The sequence below is a fragment of the Dermacentor andersoni genome, chromosome 3 (genome assembly GCF_023375885.2).
Source record: "Dermacentor andersoni chromosome 3, qqDerAnde1_hic_scaffold, whole genome shotgun sequence".
Lineage (NCBI taxonomy): Eukaryota > Metazoa > Arthropoda > Arachnida > Ixodida > Ixodidae > Dermacentor > Dermacentor andersoni.
This window is the reverse complement of record NC_092816.1, coordinates 122484526-122494613: the sequence shown is the minus strand read 5'-3', so window position 1 is coordinate 122494613 and position 10088 is coordinate 122484526. Positions and strand designations below refer to the sequence as shown.

General features: G+C 45.2%; 1 long non-coding RNA gene across 1 annotated transcript; it reads left to right on the top strand.

The window, feature by feature from the left end:
- The first annotated feature begins 516 nt into the window (after positions 1–516).
- LOC129386251 (uncharacterized) lies at positions 517–3895 on the top strand. Its single transcript, XR_008613695.1, has 2 exons — positions 517–1762; positions 3206–3895. It is a non-coding gene; the product is annotated as an uncharacterized lncRNA (long non-coding RNA).
- Positions 3896–10088: the final 6193 nt, after the last annotated feature.

Here is a 10088-nt window from a genome sequence, read left to right as displayed (position 1 = left end):
AAAATAATTGGAAGCTATTTGTCAAATCGTATCTTCCGCGTGAAAATCGGCGACGTATTATCGCGAGCTCTTATACAAGAAACTGGTGTACCCCAGGGAGGAGTACTCAGTTGCACTCTCTTTATCGTTAAGATGAACACACTTCGTTCTTCACTGCCACCAGCCTTTTTTCCTCCGTCTACGTAGACGATATACAAAGAGGTTTCAAATCCTGAAACCTTGCATTGTGTAAAAGACAGGTACAGCAGGGCTTAAACAAGGTGTCCAAGTGGGCACACCAAAATGGCTTTAACATAAACCCCTACAAATGATCTTCTGTTGAAAGAGAGCCTGGACCCAGATCCTTGTGTAGGGCAAACAACAAATGCATGTGAACAAACACAAATTTCTAGGTGTTATACTTGACTCGAGGCTTACTTTCCTCTCACATATAAAATGTCTTAAAGCAAAATGTCTAAAATCTTAAAACTTAACTTAAATCTTATTAACTTAAATCCTATACCACAAAACATGGGGCAGCGACAGGAATTGTGTACTGATTCTTTACAGGAGCCTAGTTCGATCGCGATTAGATTATGGTGCTGTAGCATATCACTCTGCCGCACCGAGTGCGCTAAATAAAGATGGTAGATCCCGTTCATCATCTGGGCATCCGCCTGGCCACTGGTGCATTTAGAACAAGCCCTGTCGAAAGTCTATATGTAAAGTCAGACGAGTGGTCACTCCATTTTCAGAGAACGTATTTTCTCAAAATGCGCTCTAATAAAGGAACATCCGTGTTTCACAACCGTTAACGACTTGGCGTGTGAAACACTTTTTCGTAATCGACCCTCTATGAGACTTCCTTTGTCACTCCGTGCAAGAGAACTTAGCAAAGAAATGGATGTCCCAGCTATAAACACAAATAAATTACATGAAATAATCTCAGATATACAGTAGGGATCACGGGGAGCAGCACGAATGCTCGATGCCTCAAATTCAGAATTCGACAAGTGCAAAAAGATTTTACAAAGTGCAAAAAGATGTTAGCTGTGAGAGCTTAATAAGTTACTTCTATAGAATTGATTCTTGGCATCAGGTGACTGAAGACTTTTAACATTTCAAGTGCTTGTATTATTGCTACTCCCAGAGACCATTTATCAACTGTGATTACTTTCAAGTCGCTCAATAAACTTGTCATTACTTTGCACATGACATCACCATTCACTCACATGCAGACAACAATGACAAAGACGGGAGAATGGATGAACTTGGTGTGAGGAGTTTTTACTTCCTTGGTCATACATTAAGATGAAATTTTCCACAAACTGTTCTACAGGGATTCTAGGCTTCACAATATGGGGGAGCTGCTTTTCCACTTCAATGAGATATGTCGATATTGTGCTCATTCAGACTGGTGCAGCTGTCACAATTATTGCACTTGTATTGATTGTGTGCTTTGTGCTCATAATAGCAGGGCGCATTCTCTGTGATCCCAATGGCTGTGGCCGACAGTGACTGCAAGTACACTCTCATCGATGTGGGAGCCGAGGGTCGCCTCAGTCAGGGTGGCACATTCCAAAATTCAGAGTTTGGACGTGCCCTCACTCAAGGAGATTTGGATATCTCATCGCTGAGTTTGCTTCCTGGCTCTGCAACAAATGCACCATATGCCTTCGTAGGCTACGAGGCTTTTCAGCTGAGAGAGGATTTTCTTCGTCCTTATCCAGCCAAGCAGCTTGACGACGAAAGACGGTCTTCAACTATAGGCTAACCGAGCAAGGTATGTGGCATTCAATCCTTCATGTCACTATTACATGTAGCAGGCAATGTAAGCAACATATAAGACCAATTATCTTAGTTTGTGGAGACCACCCTTAAAATTCTAACAATTCTGCAAGGTTTCTTTTGCATTCCGCTTTATTCGTTATAATTTTGCAGGATTTGAGAGACAGCAGAAAGATAACTGAAACTTGTGCTAGTTAGCATAACTTTATTGTCCGCAATTGTCCAGAAGCAAGCAAACACTACGGTCCTGCCGCTTCATGTCGCGGTCGAATGCCACAATCTTCTCTGCGAAAATTGCGCGGGTCATCCATGACTTGTTCGCCTTGTACGCCTTGTACGGCACAGCTACGGTATCCCTTGAAACAGCGCGGCTTGCCACTTTTCCTAATGACCAATGGCGGACGCTTGTCAGAGCCATCCATGTTTGTGCAAAGCAGCAGCGTCACACGTTTTTTTTTGTGTGTTTGCCGCCGTGGCAGCGCTGCCCCTTGAAGTCGAGCGTCCTGGCCGGCAACATCTCGTAGAACAGCCAGCCCGGTCTCATCGGCGTTGTAGATGTCTGCCGGCGCGAAGTTGCTTAAAATGCCGGCCGCGTTGCTCACCTTCCAAGCAGTTGCTCCGTCAACGTCTGCGGACATCGATTCGCCGCACAACACTTTTCCGATGATGTTATGGCGGGCCTTGAAACGGTTCAGCCAGCCAACGCTGGTTTTAAGATCGTCAATGTCGAGTAGGCACGCATAGTTCAAGACTTTTTGCTCGACGATGCTTCCGGTGAGGGGTACGTTCTTGGCTCGTGCTTCATACGTTCTTGGCTCGTGCTTCAACAAACGACGCAGGCATCACTCATCATGGAGGGGCCGCGTCACCTTTTTGTGCTTGGAAGGTGTGCCTGAAGCAAGTGCCTTTTTTACGCGGTCCTTATTTCCTAATATCGTAGACAGCGAACTGGCCGGAATCCCAAAGTCTTCAGTGATTGAAGCTTTCTTCCTTCCACTATCCGCTTGGGCAATGATTTCGTATTTATGCTCGAGGGAAAGGGTTTTTCGTTTCATCACTTGCGTTGACATCTTGTCCCACGCACGGATGAAAGCTCGTCGAAGACACACGCTGCGAGTGATACGACCACGAAAAAAAAGCCAAACATGGCGAAACTACAATCACGTGATTTCTTCCCGTGTATCACTTCTCTTTTGACAATAACAATTGTTTCGGTTTCGATTCTCACCGCGAAAATTTCGTTGAAGCGGAAACGCTCACCAAAAATGGCTCGTTGTGCAGAAAAACTCAGGGCATTGAATCCTTTGAGATACTGAAGGGAAATTAAGAATTATTCATTGTCCCGGAAATTTCGTTGTAGCGGTATTCGTTTTGGCGGGATTGAACTGTATTTGTATTCTTTAATATCGGCATTCAAGGTGTTTCAATTTTCCCCCAGGCGCTGTGCAGAGAACGCATTTGGGATAACGGCGGCCAGATGGAGAATTCTGCTACGTACCATTGTTAAGAATGGCCATACGGGATGGCAACGTGCCAGCTTTCAGCCCGCTGCACGTGTTCCAAGCCCACCAGACAGGGAGCCCTTCCGAGAACTGCGGATGACCGGCAGCCACGTGGCGCGCGGTCAGCTCAGGAATGTGGTACTCCGCCGCGCCACCCGAGACGGAGCACAGTTCTACGAAGCCCTCGGTCGTTGACTCCGGAGCCTTTGTGTGTGTGGGCGTAAACGATACTGCGGAACGGCGCCCCTCTGTCGTCGGCTCCAGACCTTCGCACCTGTGTGTTGGCGTGTGTGTGGGCGTAAACGATACTGCGGAACGGCGGCAAGTTTACAATGATTGGACGAACCTTCCCGACCATTCCTGCTCCGTCCACGCCGAACGATGACGTCGAACTATGACGTCAAGCGGAGAGCTTATAAGCAGCGTTTGCCGGCTGCTAGAGTGTGCTCGTGTCGTGATCGTTGTCGGGAGCTGAGTGCTCTGTCATGCTAGAAATGAACTAGTGAGCTGTGTGCTCGTAAACTGTTTGCTGTATGTTAGTTTTGCGGGCTCCATATGGGAGTCGCGCTAGTCTGCCAATGTATCCTGCTTAAACTGTTAATATGTAAATAAATCCTGTTCACCGAGTTCCTGTCTACGACCTTCATCTCCTTCAAATGGTGGCAGCGGCGAGATAGTCCGACGACTCCTACATCTGGTCGACAGCGGTAGGACCGTCCGACAAATCTTACGCCATCCACTTGCAACCGAAGAATGTGGACTTTGTAATCAAGGCTGCTTGTATTCTGCAGAATTTTCTCACCGTCCACAACCCACAGTCACACAAGTTCGCCGATACAGAGGGTAGCTTTGGTAATCTCGTCGCAGGACAGTGGCGACAAGGTGTCCAAGTAGCATCAGGAAAGAACTCGGAACCCCACTTTTTCCCCGATAAAGGAAACACATTGCAGGAACTACTTCGGTAATGCGGGAGCTGCCAGGAACCTTTACGCAGCATACTTTTGTAGCAGTGCTGGGGAGGTTCCTTGTCAATGGAATCTCCCTGGGGTGTCCAAAGATGCAGCTATCAAGCGGCTACGGGAGCAGACACTTCTAACAATTCAGTGATGGTGAGCTATGAAAGTTGTCACAGTTTATGGGTTCACGCTAAAGAAATATATTCGTTACATTTACATCACACCTCCAGGCTCTGTTTTGTTAAGTTTAAAAAAAGCTAGTGCTCCTTCTGCTTACGAAACAACAATGCTTAGCTGTGTTACGTACATTTCCTTTAACGCTGGGCACCTAGTACTTCCGGGTCATGAACAACATGTGCATTATCAATGTATCGTTGTAATCTTGACGGGAATATGCAAGCAGGATAGACTGACTGTCTGGGGATAATATTTGCCCCAAAGGTTGTACATATTTTTAGAGTGACAGAAATAAATCGGGAATCTATCACAAAGATTAGAACAGAAATTAAACATTTGTATGGATCCACTCGGACATGGTGATGTTAAAGCAATCCTGAAAAGCATATTTTATCGTCTAAAAAAATGGTATGGTGATAAACATGAGCAGGTGTATGCCTATCTCCAGTACACTTCTAAGAATGTATAACTGATGTCTAATTGTTTTGCCACTACAGTCTCCTCACGCCACTCTTGCCTTTGTACTGGAAATTGATGCCGCAGTGCATCATTGCTAAATGAGAATCATCACCATCAGCCTTTTCTTATGCCCACTACAGGACGAACCCCTCTCTCGGCATCCTTAATTACTCCTGTCTTGTGCTAGCTGATATCAGGTTTTGTGTTCTCTATTCCTAACATCATCACACCACTAATTTTCTTTCATCGTTGACTGCGTTTCCCTTGGCACTCACTCTAACTTTCAGACTGCTAGCTGTATGTCCTACACATGACATGGCCTGCCCAGCTCCATTTCTTCCTTTAATGTCAACTTGAATATCGACCCCACCGCCTACCTTCCTCTTAACATTAGACCTAACTTTTCGTTCCATCGCTCGTTGTACGGTCCTTCACATCAACTCACGCTTGTTTATTAACCTCTAAGTTTGTACCCCATGTATGAGTACCACTAGTATTCAATGTTTTCACACTTTTGTTTCATTGGTAGCAGTTACCTGGTAGTCATTCTTTAACTTTTCATGATCAGGTTCCCTTGTGAGTAATGGCATAGATAAATATATTCTTGCAAACATTCTAGAAGCTCACTGCCAATCATGAGATGGAAATGACTTCTTATTCTGTTTGTATAGTTAAAGGAACTACCCATCATGGTGGCGGAGTGGCTTTTGCATTGCACTACTAAGCCCAAGCGCGTGAGATTGCCTCTCGGCATAGCATAGGAAATTCGCTTTGAGTGAGCTATGCTCAAATTCCGTAAGCGGTCGCAGCTCACATCAAAGCTCCTGCTTTCAGTGGCATTTTATTTTGCATTAACTCTAAATGGCTGGACAAGGTACACTTATTCTAGTACCTGTGATCAATTGTGGCGAATTATTTATTTTGTTACTTATATGCAGGAAAGCCAGTATATACATGCGGAAACATTGCTTATTGTCCTTCGAAACGATTCGCCTCCCATGGTTCTTCACTTTTAAGAATACTTGTATAGATATACCACACTTTGGGCTGTGCCTGTACAACATGTACAACATTTCACTGAGGAAAATCAGCGAAGGTAGCCCGAAGTAACAGTCCGCTAGCCTGCTACTCGGTTCAGGGGGAACGAGATATGCGCACGCCAGCAAATGCATTGAAAACTTCCGATAAAATTCTACTTGCTCTTAGCATGTAAATCTAATTCTAGCGTTGGAGAAACATTGGTTAATCCTTCTTTCATAGGAATCACTCATAATATGAAAGTGAAACATGTCTTACGACATTTGCCCATGAACTTCACTGCCTTTCTGCTGCACTTAACAGAGTTTTTAATTGGCACCATTCTAGGCGATGCAGTAGGCGGCAATCGGACGTTAAAGGGAATCCATGTGACGAAGCTGCGTTGTTACCGCAGACCGTATGAGTACAACGCTGAGAGAATATCAAAATAGTGCCATCTCCCGGGGTGCTAGAAATCGAGCCTCCTCTTTTCAAGACATTTCCGTGATGCTCGTACATGCTAGAATTCTTGGTGAAGCCCAGTAAAACATTTTTCATATTAAGAAAAGTGCAACACACCCTCCATCACTCTGAATATTTCTTTATTAATTGCAGCAACTCAATCTGGAAGTCTAGTTGTCGTTCTTCTGACACTTTTCTCAGGAATTTTGTTATATTGAGAGCCATATGGTAATATTCATCCTCTACAGGGCAGGCCTGTAGCGTTTTGGACAGCTCGTCTATTTCATACACGATAGCATCTTCACTTGTCCCTCTTTCCTTTTTTGCATTCTTTGGCTTGCAGCTCCTTGCTGACTTGGGGCAGCCGCTCCTTGTGCTGCTGACGTCGAGGCTGGTGCCGTAGATGACGTCGAGGCTGATGTCAGATGACGTCGAGGCTGGTGATACCTGTGATGTTGACACAAAGCCTGAGAAATGTCTGACTGTGTATCGAAGTCTTGATCTTCGAACTGGGCAATGCCCATTAAAATTTTTTCCGCACTACTGTGCTGCTGGCTAGCATCAAGTGGCTCTCTCGTATCCAGCTGCTGGCTCTCCTCTCCCGGCCTTGGGCTTGCAGGCAGTACCTAATTGCCTGAAGCGCTGCACATAAGAAAAAGTGCATATCTTCTATGTTGTGAAGTTTTGTAACATTGCAATAAAACAAACTGAAACCATTTCACAGTGTTTTTTTTTTGCTCTTAATTATTGTTATAGCCTCACACATTGTAACACTGTTACGGACAATACTAGCACTTTCATAACGTTAAAAAGTTATCATTCCCTACTGTGATCCGTATTACCACGCATATTGCAAAACTGAGAAATGCGAAAGAAAAACACTAGTAAAGGTGCATCAAAATATCAAATATCTGCAAAAGAAAACATATATTCCTTGTAAAGTGTCTAATCGCAGTAAAAATGCCATACTAGAAGTAACTTATGAAATTAAATCAGCAATTTGGCAATACATGAAACCTAGCCATGCACATCTTATTCATGATTTAAAGTAATGACTACGATCGAAGCGGCACCACATGTTATAACATGGAGATGTGAAAACACTTACCATTAGTTGTTTACAAGTGCGATTGCACTGTAATAACTATGAAAACTGTATAATTCACAGCACAGGCACGCGGTATTTACAATGAAGGCCACCTGTATTTGCAGCTTGCTTGCATAAACGTTGAACTGCCAACTTTCCCCCTCACTTTATTTACTTCGGTGAGCAGGCGTGGGTAGCCAAAAAGGGTATGTAGGAACACCGAGCACAAGCCCTTCTCCACCACTTCCCTACCCTGAGTAATTAATTGCCAGACCCTGCTCCCCTCATAATTCCTGGCTGAACCACTGGTGAATATCGAAGCACGGGATGGCCCCCTTCCTTTGTCCGTGGCTCCACCTCAAAAACCACTCATTACAGAGTGAAATTTGCTACATTTAAATGCTCATTACCATCGTTCATAGCAGTAGGCTTGACGAAGTATATCTGAAAATTATTAGCCGGTAAAAGGCTTACTATCTAGCTCTACGATGAGGTAAAAAAAGAAACAAGCACCCTAGCTCATCTCACCGACGTAGACGTTATCAAGGTGGGTTCCCTTTTGCCACAAAATGTTCGCAACAAGAATAATGTCACAAGCTTACGGCCTCGTCACCATGGTGTCTTAAAACATCAGCTGCTCAAAAAATGGCCATGCAGTGACGACAGACTCGTCGGCGCCGCTCTTTTGTGCCTTCATGCGGCCGTTGAAAATGCGGCGAAATTTGTCCCGCAGCGATTTCCAGCGCTTTTGGACCAATTCCAGTACAACTGCGCAGAGAAATGCAAGACTGCTTAGTAAACGACTATTCACGTGGAAGCTGCACAATCTCGTGTTGGCCGTTGACATTTGGCAGGACGGAGGCCGTCACTTCCCTCTACAGTGCCGCTTTCATGTGGCGGTCCTTGTGCTGTTTGTGCGAGGCCATCCACAATGGTTGCCGGCGTTGAACTTCAGCGATTAATGTTTTTCATCGCAACGCACGCAGCCAACAAGGAAGTGTTGAAGCAGCTTGCCCGGGCTTGCCTGAACGTCGCGCGAAGAGTCGTTCCGGTTTGAGTTAAGTCAACGGCTGAAGGTCCCGTAGTGTGTTTCTTCGTTTTTGTTGTCGAGTTGTTTTTCGAATGAATTCATCTGTGTAGCCATTCCTTTTAAGTTCGTTGAGAACCATTCTGTTTTCTTTCTTGTGATCAGATTCCGATAAGGAATGAGTTTCGGCTCTTTTGAATAAAGAATTTACAACAGATGCCTTGTGGTTTGCCGGATGGTTTGGCGTGTTTCATGATGCCTTGTAACAATAGGAGGTTCGACTGAGCGGCCCTGTCCCTGGAAAAGCCGCTTTGGAGAGGATGAATCATGTGATGCTTTTGCAGCCTAGCCAGCAGCAGGCGCGAGTAGAGTCGGATGGGGACCGAGGAGATGGTTATCGGCCTCAGGTCCGAGGCGGCGGCTGCGTCCGGGCACTTCGGTATGAATACTGTCCGCGATAGGCGGAGCTCATCAGGCAGATGGTGGTGTGAGAGCCAGCTATTCATAACGAGTGCCAGGACCTCTGCCGGGAGCTTGCGCAGTTCCCTAACTGACAGACCGTCCGGCCCCGGAGCCGATGCCGTCCCCAACCCCTTCAATGCCTCATTAAGTTCGTCTGAGGAGAAACGGGGGCATTCTGAGGGCAGACTATTTTTGGTTCCTACTTTGCTCACCGTAGGTGATGGGCTATTAAAGATCGGATCATATACGGAATGAATTGCCTCCAGGGTGATTGGCTCAATGTTTCCTGTATCTAAGATAAGTTCCTCGAGCAGGACTTTCGGGCTTAGGGCATACAAGCGTTGGTGCTCCTGAAACGTGCATGGAGACGCGCACGTTGTTTTCTGCCAAACCACAAGATGAGCATGCACATGCAGCTTTTGGCAGAGCGCGCACGTGCTGGAAGTGAAGGTAGCAGCCCGTGTGGGTTGGTTTTTGCTAGAGTGAAAATTTTAGAATGCCGTCTGTTCGTGTAACTTGTACATGTACGAGGGGGAGCGATCCGTTCTGTTCGCATTCATATGTGAACTGTAATCCGGGTATATATCCGGGTCGTATCACTAGCCGTATCAAATACGGCTGAAGAACAGCTGAAGAGCTGAACAGAAGCACAATAACTTTAACGGGACACAAACTTTCTTTCGACACTCTTGTGAAGATTCACAGCTTTCTGCAGATAACTGTCACCGGAAACCTGGCAAAGAATATTTAAAAATTTATGACAGTGAACATTATTAAACGACACACTCTTAAGCTTCATTGAGAAGCATGTTGAGACTCCTAAAAATTCAAAGGATACAATAAAATGCAGTATTATTTTCCAATTTTCAACTCAAGATACTTAGAAGGTAGTAATGAAGCGCCGTGCTTGAGACAAACTTACCAAGGCAGTACCGTGCTTGTTGAAGCTCCAGCCTCAGTTCTTTCTCTTCTTCTAACTCCTTAATTTTTTTCTCCAGCGAGAATACTTTAATGGCACAGTTGCACCTCGGTTCCTGCAAGCATTAGTAGTAGCAAGGCATTCAACTTTAAATTCCTAAATTTTGATAAGAGTGGCTGTTCGTTCAGTATTTTACAAGAAACTTGCTAACATGCTCAAATAATTTTTCTCTTCATGCTCCTGTAAGACTGCC